We start from the raw sequence: 23,476 nt of genomic DNA, 5'->3' as shown, positions 1-23,476 counted from the left end.
TTCCCGCACAGAAATAACACCAAATTGTAGGTAGTTACTGCCGTCATTGTGCAGTTACCTCATCACCAGCGCTGTTCGCCGTTCTTGCTCTATTTTACCATCCACCAGCGACGTACCGCTCTCCAAAAGTCCCGTCGCTCCGCCGCCCTCCCATCGCCCCAACACCGGCGGACCACCGCCCCAAATCCTCCTCTCTTCCGCCATGACAGCTTTAGGTCGCCCACGTCCCAATCACGGGCGCCACTCGGCACCGTTTCCGCTGCGCCGCGCCTCGATGATGGCTTCATCTTCCGCCCCCGCGTGGTGACGAGGCCTTTAAAAACCAGAGGCAACTCAGTGGCGGGCTGGCGGCTGGGTCACGCCCTGCGTTTGCTTCTGTGCTGCGTCTTAGACGCACTATCCTGCGTGCTGACCGTCGATGGAAAACAGATGCCGCAGGGGCAGTTCAGAGCCTGACCGGCCATGATCACGGCTTGTTCGCCTCACGTTTTGGACGGTCATATATGACCGCTTGCCCCCGCCGCCGATGCTGTTCGTCTAGTGATGCGCTTCTGCACCGGTGCGCGGTGGCCGAAGCCGTGATTGACGGCCATGCAGGACGCTACATCAAAGCGCGCCCGCCGGTCCTGCAGGGCAGTCGGCCGGCCGTCGCTCGCCGCTCGCATACTCGCCCGGTCGCTCGCCCGGTCGGTCGGTGGAGGGCCCGGTGCGCAGTCGCCGGCCCAGGTGAGCCGTCGCCACCGACGACCGTCGGCGGCCGGCGGCCAGTCGCGCACGGTACGCGTCCCTCGAGCTGGCCAAAGTGAGATCGCTGCCGCTGATATCCTGTCGCTGCCGCTCCGGAGCCGCCGCCCAGCGCCGGTGAGTGGCCGCCCCCGCCCCCGCCCCCGCCCCCGCCCCCGCCCCCGCCCCGGCGCCGGCGTCGGCCCGTGACCTGAATTGTGATATGAGCGGCTGTGTCGGATGGTGCCGTACATGGATATCCGGTCATCGTTTGGAAACACAGGGCGGTCTGGCGTCCAGTCCGCCTTACGGGAAAGAGCGGTCGGCATTCCATGCAGGCGCGGCGTGGTGGTCCGGCGGCTTAGAACTGTCACAGTGCTTGGGAGAGATGGTCAGAGCTCTACCAACCGACATTTAGCTGGATACTCTCCTGATAGTTGCCCTTTATGCAATATGCAAAGACTTCTGTCATAGACCTCTACATACCGCCACTCTCTACAAATGCTCCACGGTATGTAGAGGTCTATGCTTCTGTACATATAGGGACTACGGAGGTCTATGACATACTGACTTCAATGTTTTATTTTATTTATTGGGCTTATAATTTTAGCTGAGTAGTCTTTCTGAGAAGTGGTACGTATGCAAACACGGCACACCTATGCAATATGCAATATCATAGATGACATGATTCATGTTATCTATGGCAATATGCATGCCACTTTAACTACTGGAAGATGAATGTCAACCAAATTCTATGTCTTTTGTCACGATAAAATTCCTGGATGCGGAACTCAAGAATTTTATTTGTTATGTTTCCAGTGATAGCTTGACTGAAATAACTGGATAATTAACTGGAAATAAAGCAGCCGGAATTATGTGATAATGTTCATTGAAGTTTTAAATGCCTTAAGAAGTTTTTTTTTTTCTTTTTTGTTATTGAAGACGATCTTCTGTTGCCTAGTATCGATTCATTTACGATTAAAAGTAGATTTTACAACCCTAGCTACTGTCTAAACTATGCAAAAAGAATTAATGGTGTGAGCGAATTAACCTAGATTTTCTCGGCTGCTGCATTTTAGCCTAATCGCTCCCCGCGGAAGCCTAAATAAGGCTGGCTAATTGCCATTTCTGTTTGAAGACACCATGAATTTACGTGGCACCTTGTGCGGCCGTCACCGTCAGCTTAATGCACCCACGCTCACATCAGCTGCACTAACCCCGCGGGGTCAGACGTGAAGGGTGCTCCAGAATCGGCCCGATTTATTACCTAATGGTGCCGTCTACCGCAGCACCGGCTTTATTGTGGGTTGATCGCCCGGAGCTGACTAGGAACCAGTGCATTCCCCCGTCTCGTAGCATGTGCACGGTGCACATCCGCGCCTAATGTACACCATTGTGCAATGATTGCCGGGGTGGCGGGCGCGAACCGGCACCGGGCGTCGGTCACGCGCCGCACTGAGGCGCGCGATATGCATTGAAGCGACCGCTTATTTTATCAGCGCCGCCGAATGCAAGCCGTAAACCAAAACACGGCGCGATAGAGGCGGCTGTCTGCCGGGTTTATCGGCGGCTCTGGCTTTGATCCCGGCCCGGGCGCCCTGTGCAGTGTGAACTGTGCAGTGTGCACTGTGCAGAGCTGATCGGCTGCACCGGCCGTCGTTCTCGCCGTAAAACGCTGCACGGATGGGCGGCAGGTCAGCGGCAGGTCAGCGGCTGAAGGGACAACAAACCGTCAAGGTGTGTAGGATGGACGTCTCTGGTGTATTGGCCTCCTGCGTCCCGTCTTCGGATCACAGAGTTCTGTCCACGACTTCAAGCAAAAGAATCCATGGTTGCGGCTGCTCGCCTGGTGGTGTTTTTTCTTCCTTTTTTTGTCGAGCTAAGCCCTCTAGGAGTATTTGTGAACTACTGTCTGTTTCTGCGGTTGACAGTTTTTTTTTTTTTTTGCACAGTACCGGCGGGCATTGTAAAGTTTCGCTGATGAAAGATTCATTGGGTGCGCTGAACTGCCGGTGTTGCACAGCCAGGCTCTCACCTTCCTAAAAAACGACGCGTAGTAGCCGATATATGTACATATAGCGCAGATCTGTGAACTTTTAGCAGTCATTTGCATTACTTGTGACTCTTTGAGTTATGCAGGGAATGGAAAATGGCCACTTGAGCGTGAGCTTAATGTCAATGAAATAACGACGGATTCTCAAAGAGGAATGACGAAAGATGATGCATTGCAAAAAAAGAAACGCAGGCCTTATGTTAAAGGTTTTGAATATCCAAGTGTGCCATAAGTTTCTGAAGCTCTACAATGACACGGAACATTCATAGCGTTCCATGAAAGATACGCATCACCTCTATAATTTACAGACGAATCGATGGCGCCGAAGGCCTCTGAATCCTCTGGAAATAGGCGCTTCCCTGGAATGTGGAAGTGCTGGGGGTGACTGATGCTTTCGGACGCAGAACCGATGATAGCGATAGCGTCCGAAATTACGGTGATATTTAATATTGATGGTCCCTTAAGCGATCCAGTGATGTACGTTGAAGCCATTCCGGCGTGTGAAATTCGCGTTTGATTCGTCTGTGCAGCTCCAGTCGTCCATCTCCGAGAGGGCCCTTCATGTCACCGCGTGGGTTTCTAACGGTCTCGATACGGCCCGAGACTGACGGTCTCTCCGGCCCAGGAACCATCGATCAGCCGAGCCCCTATTTTCGCCAGTGTCTGGGCAACAATACACATATCACGTAAATAAACACGACGCTCTATTGATTGTATCGACTGGATGCCCACCTTTGGTCGGCCGTGGTCCCTGGGCCCATCAACATCGCTGCGCATACATGTTTGATGACGACCCGTGTGCACGTGTCCAGTGCACGTGCACCTGTTTACCGACCCTGTGACGGCTATTCGTGGTCGGCGGCCCGACCGGAGTCCCCTGGGCCGGTCCCAAGGACCAGAAACGACGGCACACGCTGCCAACAATAGCGGCACAAGTTCGGGGAAACAAATTTAGACTTATGGATACCTACAACATATCCAGGCGATCCACATGGATGGACACGTGGCTATTGTTGTCTTTCGTTAACGGCTATTGCTTCCGTAGCCGTAAGGATATCCTCGAATTGCATTTAAACTACGTAACTATATTAACCCGCGCGGGGCTGGGGGGGGGGGTAAATTTTACCCCCCCTCGAGAATTTTTGCGATATCTCAAAAACGGCGGCGCGCAGCGCCGCCAAACTTTCAGTAGCTTTTCTTACATCAATTTGACACGTTCCCTGAAAATTTGAGCGAAATCCGTCGGAAAATTTTTGAGAAATTGACGTTTTAGTGACGTCATGTTCGCCATTTTCGCCTCAAAAACGGCAAAAGTTCAAACGCCGGTAACATCTTCATTTTTAAAGGAATCAAGACGTAACAAAAAAAGGTTATACGTAATTTTACTTTGTCTATCAAATGGCTATCTCGGTTTTTTGAAAATTTTGGATTTTGGCCTAAATTTTTTCAAAAAACTGATTTTTTTGGGAAAATCATTATAAAATCCAAAATTTTGAGTCTATCGAAAAAATCGGAATATATGTCAGAGAAGTGGTCTATGTGCACCTACATACCAAATTTTAGAAGAATCGGTTCAAAAATGTGGGAGTTATTCAAAATTTTATGACGTCACGACACACAAAATTTTTGAAAAATGACTTTTTTGGAAGTTCTAGACCTCGTACGGAAACAAAAATAGCACCATTCGATTCGCCGTGAAAAACTGCATCAGATAGACACCTTTTTAGGCCTTAACAACCAACTTCAAAATTTGACCTCACTTGACCTGACCTTGACCTGACCTCGACCTGAAATTCATCCAGAGGTGGTCCATATCACTTATTGAGTGTGCCTATTGAATTCTATGAGTAAAATGACCCATAAAACATGTGTCGCACATGCCCTTTTCTATATTTTGTTTTTTGGTGACCTGACCTGACCTGACCTGACCTTGACCTTGACCTCTAAATGATATTGTATGCAACGAATATTGTCTTGGTAGCCTAAGAACACGTTTTGGGCGATCAGTCTCAGTCCATGACTCCATTCTTCGGCAACTACGGTGCAAGGCCGATACTGTAGAAACTTGCAATTTGTACCCTTGACCTGACCTTGACCTTGACCTCAAACTTTAAATTAAGTACATGTTTTTAGTAGTTCGTGATGAGAGCTTTCGATTGGCGTTTGAATTTTCCAAATCGGACCATTAGTTCGGGAGATAACAGGGGGGGTAAAATTTACCCCCCCCCAGCCCCGCGCGTTCGGCTGGAGACCCCAGCCCCGCGCGGGTTAATTCATGGCTAGATACGCTGGCCTATTTTAGACCTCTTCTAGCGTATTATGCGTGAAATTGATCGCCTCATGCCGGTCAGATTGTTCGCTGCTCATCTTACTGCCCCTCATTTTCTGGAAATTCGTCAAACATCTACCGTAATGGCTCTCTTCGCTATCACGGATCATTTCTCCTTTAGACTGTCTCGGTTGTACGACTTTTTACCGTCGGTCTTTGTTTCATAAGATCCAGCAGTTTTGCAGATCGAGTACCCTCTAGTTGGCCCAGTGGCGCAGCCAGGGGGGGTGAAAGGGGTGAGATCTCACCCCCGTCTCTTATCCTAGGGGCCCACCGTCGATTCGAACTGTAACGTTATGCAGCCTGACAATTTTTTATCACTAATGTCAAGGTCCGTCATAGGACTGAAAAACAGTTTTCAGGCCTGATAGCCCCCCTTTAGGATTTATAGTCCCATTTTATGATTTAAGGGGGTGCATCCAAGGACTAGGAGGGCCCGTTCCATGGCATGAGAGGGCCACTTCAGGCCTGAGAGGGCCCATTTCAGGTCTGTGAGGGCCCATTTCAGGCCTGAAGGGGCCCAGTTGAAGCTTGAGAGGGCCCATTTCAGGCCCTAGAGGGGCTGTTTGAGGCTAGAGAGGGGCCCATTTCAGGCCTGAGAGGGCCCATTTGATGCCTGTGAGGGCCCATTTCAGGCCTGAAGGGGTCCATTTCAGGCCCTAGAGGGCATGTTTGAGGCCTGATAGGGCCCACTTCATGCCTGAGAGGGGCCCATTTCAGGCCTGAGAGGGGCCATTTCAGGCCTGAGGGGGCCCATTTCAAGCTTGAAAGGGCCCATTTCATGCCCTAGAGGGCCTGTTTGAGGCCAGAGAGGGCCCGTTTGAGGCCAGAGAGGGCCCGTTTGAGGCCAGAGATGGCCCGTTTGAGGCCTGAGAGGGGCCCATTTCAGGCATAAGAGGCACCATTTCAGACCTGAGATGGCCCAGTTACGGTATGAGGGGCCCTTTTTTGGACATGATAGGGACCATTTCCGGGCTGAGGGGGCCCATTTCAGATCTGAGAGGGCTAATGTCAGGCCTGAGAGGGCCCATTTCAGGCCCTTGAGGTCCTATTTGAGGCCTGAGAGGGGCCCATTTCAGGTCTGAGAGGGCTAATGTCAGGCCTGAGAGGGCCCATTTCAGGCCCTAGAGGACCTATTTGAGGCCTGAGAGGGTCCACTTCAGCCCTGAGAGGGGCCCATTTCAGGTCTGAGAGGGCCTAGTTCAGGCCTGAGAAGACTCATCCCAGGAATGAAATGATCATCCTATGTGTGGGAGGGTCCGTACTCCGTGCCTGGTCTGGGTCTGAGAGAGCCTATCCCAATCCTGATTGAGCCGATATCATGTTTGATATAGGTCAACTCACCACATGTATATTGATGGCCCAGCTCATGTCTAATGGGCCCATCTCAAGACTCAGAGATTTTATGCTTCAGGAACTAGGAAGCAAGCATACCCCAAGCGTGAGGGGGCCCATAGAGGTTTTTGAGGCTCATGGAGGTCCCGCGGTACGATATGTCAGCCTCTGAGAAGGCCATGCAGGGCCCTTAAGATGTCAAGCCGACATCTGAAAATTCCTCTTCTCTTCAGGCCTGTGCCTGCCTCACCGCCCGGCCCCACCCTGACGTCTAGGGGTTTGACGCCTAGGTATTCATCAGGACTCCACACCGGTCCATGATGGCTCCAAACTGACATCTGAGGCTCCTGCACCACCTTTTGAGGGGCCCACCGACCTCTGATAGCCACCACGCAGGTCTCAAAAGACCATGTCGATTGTTGATAGCTAACCCCCCAAGTCTTGGAAGGCCTGTGCTCTATGCAGATTCTTGAGGGCTTTACGTGGGCTTGTAAACATCCCGAGCTGGCTCTAGCCTAGCTCGACCGCGCCCCGCAGAGCAGGGCCCCAGGCTTTCCAGTTTTACGCCCCTGAGGGGTGTTTGAATATTCCCTTCTAACCTGACTCCAGGGTCACGTAGCGACAAGTGCGGCGGTAGGCGGCTTTCTAAAGAGCGTCGAAAATCATGGAGAAATTACTTCAGTCATGTTGCAGTTCAGACCAAAGCCCACGTCATCATGTTCATCGAAGGAAAAGTTTCGCCTATTTCGACACTCGAGGACATATAAAGCTATAGCGCGCTGCAAGTGGGTTCGATAGCTCTCTAACGCGTGCAATCAGCCATGGGCGGGGGGGGGGCGTATCGGCCAAACCCGTCGACCCGATCATAATTTAAGAAGGCTAGAAAGACGAGAAAAGCAACAGATAGCTGTAGGATGCTTCAGAATCGTAGAGGTCATTTTTCGATTAGGTCATCGCTGAGGTCATCGAAGATGAAATTATGATAAAATAATGATAAACACAAAGACAAGATTACGACGAAAAAAATTCTAGTTTTTATATTTTCACAAATAACCGTATAACTCGTGAACCAAAGAGCTAGAGCTTCGCGGAACAACTCATTTGATAGGCCTTTCAAAACGCTGTCGCTTTTAAGATTTGACCTCAATGCCTCATGTCAATGGTTTGGCTACAGAGCAGAGGGCAAAACCATCTAAATAGTCGCATTTTACCAAAATAGTTTTGCTAAAAACTTTTGCAAGAACTTTGGTGAGAAAAATTATGAGACATTTACTTTGTCATCATCCTCTCGTTAACATGCATCGAATGTTAACACCTATAATTTCACATAAAAAGTTCAACTTCAAAATGTGACCGCAGATCAAGGTCATGCCCTTACCTACTTGAGAAGTTCATGATGGTCATCAACTCATCCGTATGTAGGTATGATCTAATACCTTTAAGACAATTTCATTACTCTACCTCGTCTCCTATATCAAAAGTAATAGTCGAAAAACTGATGTTGAGCTTTTTTAAAAGCTTTTTGACCTAGCCCGACCATTTGAGTGGCCGCTGGCCATCAATTGCACGCTGTCCGTCAAATATGGGCAGAATGGTCGTGTTTCTGTAAATATGCTGTTGTTTTTTACGTGCCTCTTCAGATCAAGAGATATTTGTCCTTTTCCCCGATTTGGCTGGTAATGATCAGGACAATGATCTGAACTTTCGTTGTTGGTAAGGGGCCCCCATTAGGTTGAGGGGGGGCCCACTTTGCTGGGGGGCCCATCGCGAACGTCTCTCACCCCCGTCGCCAGAGTTCTGGCTGCGCCACTGAGTTGGCCATTCGGAAACAGGATTGAGTTGATATGGTCTGAATTTGCCGTCGGATGCCTTCATCAAACCCGTTCGGTGCAGATGTTTCTTCCTTGGCTGTGTCTGACGATGAGAGAGGCAGCGTTCACCGAGTCTAGATGGAGGGATTTGACAAAGCATGCTTAGCCAAAATAACTTCATAACCACAAAACAAAAACACGGCAACTCTACCTAACATTGCTCACTGGGCGATGCAACCTGTACTTTATATAATGGGGCGTAATGGTTAATTATTCAATGGACCATCGTCCATTTCCCGGCCAGTTATGAGACTTCCACATACTGCAGGGGCTCTTTTCCAGTTCCTGGAATATGCCGGGCAAATTGGATAGCGATTAGCGAGGCTGTTAAACTGACAGCCCCGTTTCAATCCGATAAGACCCGACACATACGGTTTGGCTTGTGTGTGGAACCAGTTGAAGTGGCCGCTGAATTTTATCTCCACGTGGTGGCGAGGAAGCGACTTTGGCAGCGGGGCACACTTTGTTCAGAGCTCTGGCAGCTCCCTCAACATGAGACGCTTAAAACTGGATCCGTGGTATTTTGGGACGCACGTGTTTCCTGTCGAAGTGCAGTGAACGTTAGTTTTCTTGCTTTATTGGTTGAAGTGGGTCTGTCAATTTCACTGCACTTGGTAATGTCGCTATCGCTCCAGGCATTTAATTTTATAGTGATATGTTCAACATATCGGTATAAAAAGTAAAGAGTTCAACTCTTACAATACATGAGATTTCGATTGTTCAGCTGTGCTGTTCCTATCCGAATCATTCGATTTAAAGCAGTTGAAGTTCGAACAAACTCGAAACACTCCTAAGATTAGTAAAAGTTTTTAGGAAAACTGTATAAAACGAATTCCTTCCGGATTTTCAATGGCCAAAATAATCCGGCTGCGGTCGCATTTCATTCACCCATGGACGCGATATTCATCAACTCATGTCACCGCATCCGAAACATACATCTGCCAATAACACCGAAAACTGTTGTCGAAATGTTTACCCAGCGGCGCAAACATTTTGGCAGCTTGCACCTCGGACTCTTCCTGTGGCCCATATGTCTCGCGAAGTGCTGACTGCGGCGTTGGCGACAGGCCAGAGCGGCCACACCAGCGGACACGGGACCGGCCCTTTACAAATGAGAAGACGCGCTGTGAACAACATGAATGGATGTCGGGCGTTCCCCTCATGTCGGGCTACTTGAATGAAACTGACCCGCATCGTAAAATATTTTTTTCTTCAGTCTGGACCCTTTGTGCAAGATCATAGCCATACCATACGGGCGCAGACAATGCCACTGGTGTTTTTGAAGTTGTAGGTGTGCTGTGGTTGTTGTGTTTCCGGGGGCATCTGGTGCTCTTGGGTGACCTCTCCCGATGGTGCGCCCGTCTCTCTTGACACACATCAGCTCCAACTATGGCCCAAGACCGCACCGGTCTGAGCGGGGGCGACCACGGACGCAAAGTCCGCTTCCAATGCTAAACCGGGCTACCCCCGGCCCCGGTATTTCCTCTGTCTTACTCGGCTCAAACCGTCACCGAGAATCAGAAGTCGGATTAGGACATGACCACACAGGCCGCTTCTGAGCGCCTGGGTAACCTCGGAACTGGGTTCATGGAGAACTGCTCTGGAAGCGAAGGTAGCCATGCGACGGGGTTTTGGGGGGCAGCTCCGCCGGTCCTTGCCCTTTGGTCGGTGCCGTAGCCACTTCGACAATACAGGACAGCGCTGATGGTGCCAATGCAGCACACTGCCAAACGACCACAGGAATTGCACCTCGACAGTGCCAACGGAGGGCAATGTCACTTGGTGTCCTTCGAACTGCAGAATAACCGCTGGGATTCGTACAGAATAACCCAGGAACTTGCGCGTTGTTCCACCGACCTCCACAACCGCGTGTGCCGCGTACGGCGCACGATCCTTGCGCGAAGGGGCAGGCGCATGGTGATCTCGTGAGGCGGGTAATTTGGGTGCCGCCGGGAGACCCACTAATGAAGCACTCATCAGAGTGCGCGGTGGGGCGATATTGCCGTCGGGGCCGCGGCGGTCCATGAGGAGCCCCCTGCATGTCGCGGATAGCTGTGGGAGCGCCATGCCGATCACCGATCGGTGCTCTGGCTGGGCGGATATGAGCTCCGGGGGAGCTCCGGAGGACGGAGGACCGGGCGGAGTCGAGACAGCTCTGCAGACCGGCCCACAAAGGCTTGCAACGGCGGACTCAGCATTGTCGCCGCATTAGGCAGCATCGACAATTATCAGTCATCTCCCTCTCTCTCTCTCTCTCTCTCTCTCTCTCTCTCTCTCTCTCTCTCTCTCTCTCTCTCTCTCTCTCTCTCTCTCTCTCTCTCTCTCTCTCTCTCTCTCTCTCTCTCTCTCTCTCTCTCTCTCTCTCTCTCTCTCTCTCTCTCTCTCTCTCTCTCTCTCTCTCTCTCTCTCTCTCTCTCTCTCTCTCTCTCTCTCTCTCTCTCTCTCTCTCTCACTCACTCACTCTCTCTCTCACTCTCTCTCTCTCTCACTCTCTCTCTCTCCCTCTCTCTCCTCTCTCCCACTCTCTGTTACTCTCTCTTGTAGATACATGCACTGTACTGGTACTGTAGCGCCTACCTACCTGTCATACGTTTTAATAATATGACGTGTGACGACGAAAAACCATGATTTAATGGATTTGTTACGAAATATTTTCTGATTCTGATTCTGATTCTTCTCTCTCTATTCTCTTTTCTTTCTCCACCACTCCATCTGCTCTTTTTCTCCCGATTCTCTATCTATATTTATTTCAACTCTTTTCTGTCAATCTATCTGGCTCTCTGACTCTCCTGATCTCTGTTGTCGACAGCTGCTGAAGACATGGGCGCCGCCACCGGGGGGGACGGGGGGGACGCGTCCCCCCCACTCTCAGAATGGAAGGGGGACGTCCCCCCCAAACTCTTTACGGAGCGAGCGAAGCGAGCGTAGTCTTTCGTAGGTTAACGGAAATTTCTGAGTATGCCGTGGTCACGCTTTTGCTAGGCTTATATCTCAGCAACCACTTGACCGATTTACATGCGGTAATTTTTGTAGGGTAGCACTAGATTCATTCCTTCTAACGAGCATCGGACTATTCCCGATGCATGTGAGTGACTCCATATGCACTGGCCACGTGAAAAACGAAGAGGTGTCAGTTTTGTAACAATTTCAATATCTCGGCAACTACTGGGCCGATTGCGCTGAAAGTTGGCATGTAGGTAGGTATACCCACTAGGCAATACATATCCATGTGCACAGTTGGGGTGCTGCTGCACGTGCGCACATGCATGATGCAGGGGTCGATTCCAGATCTCGAGAACGGCTGAACCGATTGTGCTGAAATCTGATACATGGTTAGGGACCGGTTTGAAGGGTGCCGTGCAAAAGTCAGTTGCGGACCCATTTGTGCACGTGCAGGGTGCCGCTTCCAGATCTCGAGAACGGCTAGGCCGATTGCGCTCATATTTGGCACATCGCTAGGGACCGGTTAGAAGGGTGCAGTGCACAAGTTAGTTGGAGGTATCCCCTCGCAATTTCGCACGTGCAAGGCCCACCCCACCCTCTCGCTCGCTCCGTTGGTCGCCCCAAAAGGCGGTTACTGGTTGTTATCCTACTCGAAATTTGATTAGGCCCTTCGGTCCAATGTGACCATTTCAGAGCCGCAAGCATGAAAGAATTAGTGGGAGACATTGGTCGGGGCAGCCACCCCAGTGAGCCACTTGCGATGAACCCGACCAATTGAACAGGCAGCCCAGCCCACTGGCACTCACTGCACCCGACTTTGCACCCGGCAAAGGACTACAGCTCCAGTGGAGCCATTCCCGCAAGGGATAGAGTTGCCCGTCCAGCCCGAACCAGGGGGTTGCGGCGTGGAGGAGAAGGATTTGACTGTCCTAAGGATGGAAGAGATGGAACGGCCGGTGCCGAATCTGAGAGGGTCCAGGAGGTTTAGATGCTCAGTATATGGGGTGTGGGCCTACATGCATTGGTCTGACCCCTGCCACCTCGGCCAACAAAATCTCCAGCTCTTATCCGACCTGTCATCGCGGAACTGCCGATTTTGATATCGTGATCAACGTGTGTCGTATAACACGACTGGCCGAACACGGGCCTAATATATTTCGTCTAACCAGCCAAGAGCATGACTTAACACCAATCCGACCTCGAAGTCAAAATCCGAACATTTTCGAAGACTTCAACTCCGACTCTGGCCTGGCCAAAACTGGCCATAACAGTCAACTCCGACTGATTCCGGCTCCGACCCCACACTTTTGCAGTCACGCTACACTAAATTTCCAGCTTCTAAGAAATAAGCTATACGGTTGACAGGACCACAAAACTTTGAGGCGACTTGACTACTTGACTTGGTTTTCCTGACCTAAGGTTTTCTGGTATCAAGCTTGTTACACGGGCTGCAAAATTCGTATTTTGGAGCAGTTTTGCCCAATGTTTTTTTTTTTTTGCCAATTTTCGCGGCGCTTCGCGCCGATTCGTGCACAAAACAAAAAGAGAGATTAGTGACTATACAACGCGCCCCCTCCCCCACGCGGGTATGCAATATTCATTACCTATGCAATATGCATTATCGATCATATTAGTGGCATACAATAGCAATTATACCGTGATAGAACACGAGGCTTTGCCGTGTCAAACTGAATCGGACATCAGATGTGTATGTATGGTAGGTACTCGGTGGGAATGCGGTCTATAGCCATTATTTTGGAAATACCTAACCTAAACTACTTTCCTCAAGCCAGTTGTTTTGCCACAGTTTTATGAGTTTTTAAACTTAAAATGGTCAGGAAATAATGAATATTTGCAAAAGGATTTTATATTTATTTTTACATCACTATTTTCCATCTTTCGTAGAGGCTACTTACCTATATTGCAGCGGAAGCTGATTACGCGTTGACCAAGCGTAGTACGTAGTTCAAACCAGCTGAATGCAGATTGGCTAGCATTTTTCCGTAAGGGAATGGTCGAATGGATTCCTCGGTAAGAGAATGACAAAGTGTAATCTATGGGAATGACTTCAGTCTTCAAACCTAAATCGATACCAATATATTTGGCTAAGGGTGATCGTTGGGCCATAAAAGCTCCTGATTTGTTCTCGTCTCAGCTCAAGCTACAAAACTGTTACTTCAGTTCCAAACCCTATGTTAAAAGTGGCATATTTGCTTTAAACGTTGAATGCATCCGACCGAAAAAGCCACGGTAAGAATGCCTATTTTTTGGTTTTCAGTCGGTCAGTCCGTCCCCCCCAGTCAAAAATCCGTGGCGGCGCCCCTGGCTGAAGATCAATATCAGTAGCGCTTAGTGGGAGGATAACAGTAGATCGTGTCTGATCATAGGACCCTATGCTCGCTTCCAGGGATGCGCGCCCAACCGAATCAATCAGAAGCATTCACTTCAATAGCATTGTGCTGTCTGACTTATTGATGGATGGGAAGCGAGGGAGGAGAGAGAGCCAGAGAGGGAGAAAGAAGGAGAGAGAAAAAGAGAGAAAGAGAGAGAGAGAGAGATGATGATGATGATGATGATGATGATGATGATGATGATGATGATGATGATGATGATGATGATGATGATGATGATGATGATGATGATGATGGATTGTCACACAAGTCTTCGTTAGTATTGTGTTGATTGTGTTGACTATTCGAGTTACACGGTGGCTAATTTATATGTTCGATTACGTCCGAATGCTTCCGATGAGACCGAACTGATTGATAGCTGACATGTTCCGGCCTGTATGTATTGCACATTTCGGTCATTGTGACCATTCACCGTTTGGCAGCTCTGTCGGTGCAGTCGCTTGCGCTGCAGGGTCACCACTCGCACTCCGCTGACCCCCTTTTGTCCTTGACCGGCGCCGTGACAACTGCGTCTGTCGGCTGCCACCGCGCCGGGGCGGCGCTGCCAGTGATATTTTTACTGTCACCAGAGACTGATGGTCGCCACGCTGACGTTTTGTCTGCGCCGCGACCTCCTGCCCTCCCCCATCAGCTGCCGCTCCGGCTCACATGATGGCTCCCTGCCACCTGTCAGCTTCGGCGGTCCGACAGCGCCCCACCCCGGTCCCCCTGCTTCCGAGACCTGGTTCTAGCTAGGCTAGCTCTTACTAAGTACACTCGACCTGCTCGCCAGTAGTTGCAGGTATCCATCTCGGTTTTACCTGATGGCGACCAGCCGTTCCGCAGACTACCTCCGCCTTCCCCCGCCTGCCTCATACTGCCTGAGCTCGGCCCAGATTGGCTCGAATCGGCTCCGCCGCCGTCCGGTGGGCCGCTCGCCGCTGATGGCGTTTGCTGGTGAGCCGGAGCGGCCATCGGTACTCCAGGGAACGATAACTCAGCCGTTTACTATCGCCGTTAGTGATATTTGGCAGGGCTGAGCACAGCGACTGACCTGGATTAGGGCACCTGGCGCTGTCGTAACTCTTACTCGGCTCCCGCTGGTCCCTCCGAGAGCTCTCTTATCTCTGGGCTGCAGGGTTTGTCTCACTCTCTCCGCTGTTCTCTCTCTCTCTCTCTCTCTCTCTCTCTCTCTCTCTCTCTCTCTCTCTCTCTCTCTCTCTCTCTCTCTCTCTCTCTCTCTCTCTCTCTCTCTCTCTCTCTCTCTCTCTCTCTCTCTCTCTCTCTCTTCATCTTTCTCCCTCTCTCCCACTATATTTCTCCTTTCCTCTCTCCCTCTCTTTTCCCTCTCTCTCCCTCCTCCCTTTCTATTCCTCCCTCCCCTCTGTCCTGTATCTCTCATGGCGTCCCTGACCCACTACACAATGCTACAACGGCTGCAACCACCGTCCACCACCGCCGCCGCTCCTGACTCCTGCGGCACGAGCGGGTCCGTCTGCAGCGATACACCGAGTTCATTACCAAGCCATCCTGAGCCGCGGATCCGCACGGGATCCGGCGGCTTCGGACGCGACTGACACCTGACTCTGGCGACCAGTCGAACCGGCTCGAAACGGTCAGACACCGAGCATGGTCCGACGCCGGACCGCAACGCTGTAGTTACGGCACACCCACACGGTGGTCTTAATAAATCAGTGTTTTGGTAGTCAGTGATGGAATCAGTAATGATTTATTTCTTGTTGTGGTTGATCTTTTCGCTTTCGTTTTTCTGTTTGGATGTAGCTAGCGACCAACTGCAAGCAGTGGCTCCCTCCCTTTGGCTCTGCCTTTTTCTGTAGCACAGACAAGGCCGTTTTCTGTCCCGCGGGAATTGACGGGAACAATGGGAACAATTAAGCCGTCCCGAGATAAAGGCTTCTAGCCGCATCAGCCGGGCCTTGAGGAGGTCTCGGGGATGAGACACACCTGTGCCTAATGCGTGGAGCCACTCAGCAATCAGCATAATGTACCCGCTACTTATATAACGTCGAAACAGCTCTTGAATACACGATGATCTTAGCTACGCCGATGCTGTACGGATTCTATTTGTTTTGCGGTTGATGCTGGCTTGATGTTCTATCAGGAGTACGGGGAATTTGATATCGCCTTGTGGAAAACATAGCTGCGCAGTGGTGGAAGCTCAATGTGGCCGTTCCTCTTAGCCAACACTGCCTTCTAGCTGAACTTTATTGTACCCGTTTTCTTGTTAACTGGAAGTATTTTCGCGTGAGGCGACATCTGTTTGCATCTTCTACATCAGGCTGCTCATTTCCCCGATCCAACCAAGCCGTATCCTTGCGGCAAAGTAGGGATAATTTTCCGGAATCACCGGGATCAATCGGTGTTTTAGGCTGACACCCTGCACAACGGACATGACAACGAGTAATAGAACCATTAGCGAAACAATATCAATGTAAAAACATGACTACTATACCATACCGATAGTCCATGCAATACCTACCAAAACTACTGGTGATCCCGGAAAATTATCCCTCATTTTTCAGACGCCGAACGCACGCCTTTTCTGTGGCTGGGTCACCGTTGTCACGTCATGGGTCGTCGGATGGCGACCTCAGATGGGCTGGAGCTGCCGCAGCACTGGCGGTGACGCGAGTTCGGTAGGCAGGGGTCGGTCGCCCTGAGCGCCTGGTTGTGGCACCGAAATTGACAGATCTCTCGCCGGTGTGTTTCATCAGACCACGGCGTGGGGTCCCTATATTTCTGCTGTGATACACTGAAAACAAATCTACTCTTCTCTCGTGAGTAAACTCACGGAAGAGCGGTTATATGGACACCACCTATTTGACGGCCCTAGCGACCGGTTAATCAACTCACCACTTGCCGGTCAACTTTCCGATGAAACGTGCGTTTACTCATGCATATTTACCCACGCTCGATGAGTTAACTCATTGTGAAAACTCATGTATCGCTGGTTACTCATTTCCATTACTCTCATTCTGTGAGTTAATTTACTCATGGATGGACGGTTTTATGGACACCACCTATTTGACTGCGCCAGCGACCGGTCAATCTACTGACCTTACTCATTGTGAAAACTCAAGTATCGCTGGTTACTCATTTTCGTTACTCTCATTCTGTGAGTTAATTTAATAATGGATGGGTGGTTTTATGGACACCACCTATTTGACTGCGCCAGCGACCGGTCAATCTACTCACCTCTTACCAGTCAACCTACTCATCAGTCATAGGTAAGGTTGACCGGCAGGAGATGAGTAGATTTTCCGCTGTTAATATTACGGATAACGCGACTTATCAGATTTTCATTCCCATCTTGCGTGTTATTTCGTGTGCAAAATAGCATGCAAGACGAGGAAGAACATCCAACAAGACCATATACTATCCGTTATACTATAAACACCGAGCAATGACACCGAACACAGAAACGTGGCCGTTTTATAGGAACAATCAACAAGACATCGAATGTTCTGTAAAACGACAAGTGCGTGGATACCTATTGTCATGCCATGGGCGACATAAAATTGACAAACTAATAACCCTGCGCTCATTTTGTACTGTTTAGAACGAATGACAAGTCAAGCGAACAGCAAAGTTAAATCTGTATTCCATGCACATACGAACAAGCAAGCTGGACAACCTATTATGGACGGTAACTCTCAATGATCATAGCTGGTTGCAAGACCAGACCAGCTATAGGAACCCATCATAAGGAGCAGACGGACCTATTATACCAAGCAGCTTTCTATTTCACAGTCTTATGTGCGATTATGTTATTTCGTATTCTATAGAAAGGTCGTGCAACCAGCATGTGAAAGACGCAGTTCCAATAGTCATTTAATACGCAAACACAGTTTCAATGGTTTGGTTAACTGATACATTTCAGACTCCAAAGCTCTGCCTGTGCTTTACATCAAAGTGCCTTGTACATATCTCATTCATTAGCGTCCAACGTTTCACGTCTCTTTACGGTTCTGCAGCAAAATATAAACGAACTGCAACAAGCTAATTCAACTGCAACTAGTTACAATGACAAAAACTTGCGGAACAGAAAGCAGAAACAAACAGAGAAAAGTATGGGGCACCAACAGAACTCTGCCGGTCAGTCAGTCTCTGTCCCGGCAGCTGGTCACTTAAGTCGACCGCCGAGGTTAGCTCTTTGAACTCGACAACCGTCTCATTCTCCACGTAGAGCAATAATTGCTCTACCGAGAGCATGCCAGCTCGAACTTGCGGCCATGGGTACTGGGGATGGCTGAAACACAGCTCCGTGCTCGCCAGCGCGGTGCAGCAGGTGGTCGACTGCATCGTCTGCAACGAGAACAAATATTTCCGATATCATTAATGGTTATATCCCGAGCAAGTTGCCTCGGGTCGATTAACGCATATTTTACTCTCGAGTGATGTAACGGTTTTATCCCGAGCCGTCAGGTGAAAAAAAAAAACGAGCAGAAAAGAGAATATACACACCCGGGGCTGGGGACAATTTAATTATGTCACCGAGTTTTTGCCGAAGTTCCGAGGGTCATTAGACCCGAGGTATTTCGATAAAATACGAGGTTATATCATTAAATTGCCAGCCCTAGGGCAAGTTCATTTCCAAACATGCAACGCTCACCAATGTTCACAAAGTCCATAAATGCTGCTAAATAAATTAAATTTAGCAGAGGGCCAGACAACGTCCTTGACGACGGGCAGGGCAACATATTATTCAGACGGAGGCTGAGCGGAGCGAAGCCGTATGAACAAAAGTATTATAAGAGCAAAAGTATGAACGAAGTCAAATGAACATTCACTCTCAATACTCACCGATAACGAGCCAGCTCTCCTCAATGTCCATCGCCGGCGGCCCGCTCGCGCTGGTGCCCTCGCCGGGGTCGGCGGTGGCGGCCGTGACCTCCGCATCAACAGAGTTGCTGGGACCCTGAATAACAAACCAATAGATGTTATTAATGTACGCCACAACAATGCACAGTTACGGTCAGCCAGTCTATTTTGAGCAGAGTTTCCTTAGAGCAAACTAATGCACCGGTGCTGGGAGAAAATGTCATCTGATTTTGCAACTTCTATTGTTTAATTTTGCTGCAATACGTTCTACTGGTTTGTTTAAAAAGCGGGCATTAAAACTTAAAACATGTTTGTCTACCTAACATACAAAAATATGTGTCTGTCACGTTCAAAAGGCACTGCGGAACATTTAGATTGCTGGTTAGTTGAGTTGGATCTGGGCAAATTAAGCGAATTTGAGGCTCATTTTTTTCAGCGCAAAGCAGTTTTCTTAGGTTCTTGATAAAGGGCAGATATTAAGTTACCTTAAGCCCGTGTACTAATTGTGAGGCAGTTTTTTTGCAATCTTTTTAGGCTATCGTTTTTACGCTATCTTCGAAAAACCTTAGGGTGGGTCGCATCGACCCCCCCCCCCCCCCCCTGCCAGTGCGAGGGTTAACGTCCATGGGAAACTGCAGTGTGGCATGGACACTGGCCAGCCTGCGAGTTATGTGCACATGGAATACTTGTGGTGAAATTTCATCTGAGAACAGCCCATAAGCAGTTTCAAAATCATTTCTCACCAGACACCAAGCACAGCATTCCAATTTCCAACCTAACCACCTTCGACCTAAATCATTTTTTTTTATAATAGCTGGGCACCTGTGAACTTGCATATTTTGCCATTTGTTTGCATTTACATTTTGGTATTCCTCTGATAGGCATGTCACAGGTAGCTTTTGGATGGTGCTGGTATTTTCTTTTTGTCTTTAGCAGTGATAAACCATCAAAATAGGTCAAAATTTTATTTTTTACCCTGAATTTTAAGGCTCTGAAAACCTGATGCATTTTCTAATTCAGCACATATAGATAATAGATGCACGCTTGACGCTGGACATGCACTGAAGCTTTTGGCATGAAATTTTGCCACTACAAGCATTACCCTGGCTATGTGCATATTAACCCGGCAGTTGCTGGGGTATTTCGCCACCCACCGTTTGCTGGGGGGGGGGGGGGCGTTAAACGCCCCCAGCCGATAACTCGAGAACCAATAGGCGCAGCGAAACGCACGAGGCGGCAAACGAAAGAGCGCGACGAGACGCTTCAGATGAGTACTTTAAAGTTGAATTTTGAGGTCACAGGTCGGGTCAAGGTCAGGTCAAACACCTGAAATCGGGCTTTCAGTAGCATGGACTTCAGGACTTCGCAATGGGCGCCTCTCGCCATAAACTCTGTCAAAACGGTGCACAATCCATCTTATAAGGCCTACAAGAGTGTCAGCTTCATATAGGGGTCAGTCAAGCATAGGTCAGGGTCAAGGTCAGGTCAACCGGGTAGGCACATATCCCCGAAAATCAAAACTGATATTCGCAGCCTGTGACACATGTTTTATAGGTAATTTGGGGCGTAGAACACGATGGTGACATTCATTTTATCATATGTGTACGTGTTTGGCTCAAAAAGTTCAATTTAAGAAATTCATGTATCATGGTCGTGAAGAAGTCACGAAAAATTGCCAAGATTCAGTTCAAGATTTTGGAAAATGCGGAACGATAATCAATAATCGAAGATAGCCATTTGATTGATCATGGTATTGGCAGTCTAATGGCGTTTACGGCATGTCTGTATGTCTATTCTGTGATTTTATATGATTTTTTGAACATATGCCGTTTTTGGTCGAAAAGTCAGAAATCATGACGTCACTAAAACCTCGATATCTCAAAAATTTTCCGACCGATTTTTTTGAAACTTTGTCACAATAAACTTCAATCAATTCCCTACAGGTACCTAAAATTTGGCGCGCCTGCGGCGCGCCGTTTTTATGCTATGGCCCGGCGAAAAAAGTGGGGGCGTTTAACGCCCCCCCCCCAGCAACTCGCGGGTTAATAATATAAGCTATTCTGCCTGTGACCCTGGATCTGGATGTACAGTGGTCTATAAATTCATTATATGCTGCTTGAAGGGCAGTCTGGTACAGGGACCCGCAGTTGCTACTGTACACATATATTACCAATTTAGAATTGCGCTATTATTTGCTAAGTGCTGGCCATTGGAGAAAGGAAATGTAGCGCAAAGTATGGAGGAATAAGACATGTTTGCTCCTAGCAAGTATGTTTTGTATAATTCATCTTACCGCAACAGATATTCTTCCAAAACTACAATTGTGCTATTTTTCCGCGCCGGTTGCCTCCCCAGAGCCCGTCCTTGGTATCGCCTATAGCTTCCGTTCCCGCTACGTGAATGAAAGTCACGTGACTACTACAGGTTTGCGCTCAGTACTAACACACCTAGCCCGAGGGCCGGTCCGTAGCGGGGAGGGGTAGAACGCCTGAGCTCCAGCGCAGTGGAGGTGGTGGTGGCCCGTATCATAAAGAGGCAACCGTAAGCAGAACTACAATTGCCGCAGTATAAGATTATGGTCAAGTTTTCTTTAAATGTATTGATTGACAAGAAAGTGCAATGTTTATCCGATATAATAAAACGGTGTCCAAGGCCTTGGAAGAACTATAAAACATATTCAGCAACGTATAAATTTCTGATACAGGCCATGACCTTTCACCTTGCCTCCGGGGAGGACCGCTCAGGAAGCCACATACCGAACGAATCGAGGCCTCGCAGCGCGGCGGCAGAGGAGGTGGATAAACCATCGCCAGATCTTTCGATTACTTATGTTTCCAGAAGAAGGAGGGGGGGGGGGGGTGGAGGGGGGCTATTTTCAACCCACTCACCAATCCTTTCCTTATTAACTTATAGCTTACCGAAAAATGCAACACAATGGTGGCCGTCACGAGATGTAGCGAAGAGTGCCTCAGCCACACCGGTTTTGAGTAAACTTTAAGCATTCGAATTCAGGCCAGTGATCCTGAAACATTATTTTATTTTTGTCGTGCATAAGCTGGGATGACGTGGTCCAAGTTAATTGCGAAGAAACGGTTTTAGTTTCAGAACATTTATGAGGCTAGTCGCGCCAAATAGTATACGTTTGTTGTAAAATGTCAAATAGAATGTTGACGTGCTATCCAGATGATGGAATTTATTTGACACAAGAAGTCAAAAAGTGGCATCGTTAGTCATCCTGCATACCCATAAATCGATTCGTCACCTTGGTTCGAGCTCAATAGTTCTTTTCGCGGATGATCGGTTTCGTTTTCTTTTATTTGGGGGGGAGACAGTTTATGAGCCAGTAACCACCCTCCCCAGCCCCCCAAACAACAATTGTTGACAAATACTGTGATGGCCTAAAAAATGCCCTCAATTGTGTAACGTAGGGATGAATGAGGTAAGTTGAGCCGTTTTTGTTTTTCGTAAGCTACAGGCTAACTTACTGATCATTTTTCTGCGTTTACGGGTTGACGGACAGAGTGGTCATTGCGCATGTAATGGTGGCCAGAAATGTTTCATACCGCTTATTTTTGTACTGAAAGGCTACGTCAAAAATCATCTTGCACGTTGCTCAGCTTACCCCATGGGCGGGGTAAGTTGAGACACGTCGTGAGGAAAGTTGAGCATGGATGGAAAAAGCGAACCTCTTCTTTTCCCGGGCGCGGCGAAGAGTGGGCTTTTTTATTTACTCCATGGCATACATACTTATGGCAAAGTTTTTTCCTCCATCAAAAAGTAACTGTTTTAAGCCTTCCAATAACTCGTCAAGTTTTCTATCACGGAAGAAATCATTTTATCCTTCAGATAATCTGCAAATCACTTACAACTTGTGTAATCAACAAAGAAAAACAATTTCCTACCATTTTTATTCAGCAGAAACAAGCGCAGCTCAGTTTGGTTTTCGACAGCGGAGACAACAATGGCTTATCCGGCTCATCTTCCCCCAGGTGAAAATGGCTCATCTTGCCCCACCCGTGGCCATTTTCGATTAATGACACCCGCTAAGGAAAATAACCATGCACCGCAGATAACAACAATCTCATTTTAAAGCCAAACATGTCTTAGTTATCAGGGGCGATACCACATGTTACCGGGTGCTGAGCGTGAGAACGTTGCCGTCTCACGTGAAAGACTGCAGCATCGTAAGCGAACGGCACATGGAAGCTCAAGCCAATCAGCGCCATAGGACTGCATAGGCGGCGGAACGGGGAGGGCATCGGGGCACCGTGCCCCCCTTTGATTTTGGCATTTTAACATTAGCCCTATGGGCGTTGCATGGAAAGAATGGGACCAAAAGTCGGCAGTGCCCCCCCCCCCTTAATTGAAGGTGTTCCGCCGCTACTGCATAGGAGCTGCAACAAACATGGGGTGGCTAAACTTGCGCCTTGGCTCATCTATAACCTCACTCTCCCTTATTTGGGGCTCGCAACCTTGATTCGTTAAAGTTATTTGTCTGTTCATTATAAAAGCTGTCAAATTTGCCGTATCATTAAACTTTTATTGAGTTTGTATTTCACACTTATCTAAAATGAACAATTTTGTCACAGGCTTCTTTTATGAATGGAATTGGATGGTCACATGAATGAACGAATGAATAGCTCCATTTGAGCATCAGCTGAAATCAATCCTAAAATTTAATCTACCAGTCTGCAACGAAAAGGTTTAAAAACCAGTGCAAGTTAGGTGCAGCTTCTAATCTATGCCGTTTTTTATTAAGTGTCTCATAGTTCCTTAATCTTGAGCCGCTTCTCTCACGATTCATTTTATGTGGTGCTTACAAGGTTATATTATTCGAGCTCGTTGGTCTAAAAAACTGCTATCGAAGTAAATTAAAGTGTTTCGGGCTTCGGCACTTAAAAAGCAATCGATATTTAAACCTTACCTATTTAGGCATTTCTTTTCAGCGTCTACATGTAGCGGAGGGGCGTAGAAACCCTCAGCCATTCGG

At 48.7% G+C, this 23,476-nt stretch overlaps 1 protein-coding gene across 4 annotated transcripts in view; it reads left to right on the top strand.

The window, feature by feature from the left end:
• The first annotated feature begins 608 nt into the window (after window positions 1-608).
• LOC122382523 (cAMP-dependent protein kinase catalytic subunit 1) overlaps window positions 609-23,476 on the top strand; it is a 142,663-nt gene continuing 119,795 nt past the window's right edge. For 2 of the 4 annotated variants that reach the window (XM_043367969.1, XM_043367965.1), the window contains exon 1: window positions 669-861. The gene's annotated coding sequence lies outside the window, so the exon portion shown is untranslated. Of the gene's footprint in view, window positions 862-23,476 lie in introns of all 4 variants that reach the window. The other 2 variants (XM_043367960.1, XM_043367956.1) reach the window with 2 other exon arrangements.

Source organism: Amphibalanus amphitrite, unplaced genomic scaffold (genome assembly GCF_019059575.1).
Source record: "Amphibalanus amphitrite isolate SeventyFive unplaced genomic scaffold, NRLGWU_Aamphi_draft 000141F_arrow, whole genome shotgun sequence".
Classification (NCBI taxonomy): Eukaryota; Metazoa; Arthropoda; class Thecostraca; order Balanomorpha; family Balanidae; genus Amphibalanus; species Amphibalanus amphitrite.
This window is presented reverse-complemented; position numbering and strand designations above follow the sequence as displayed.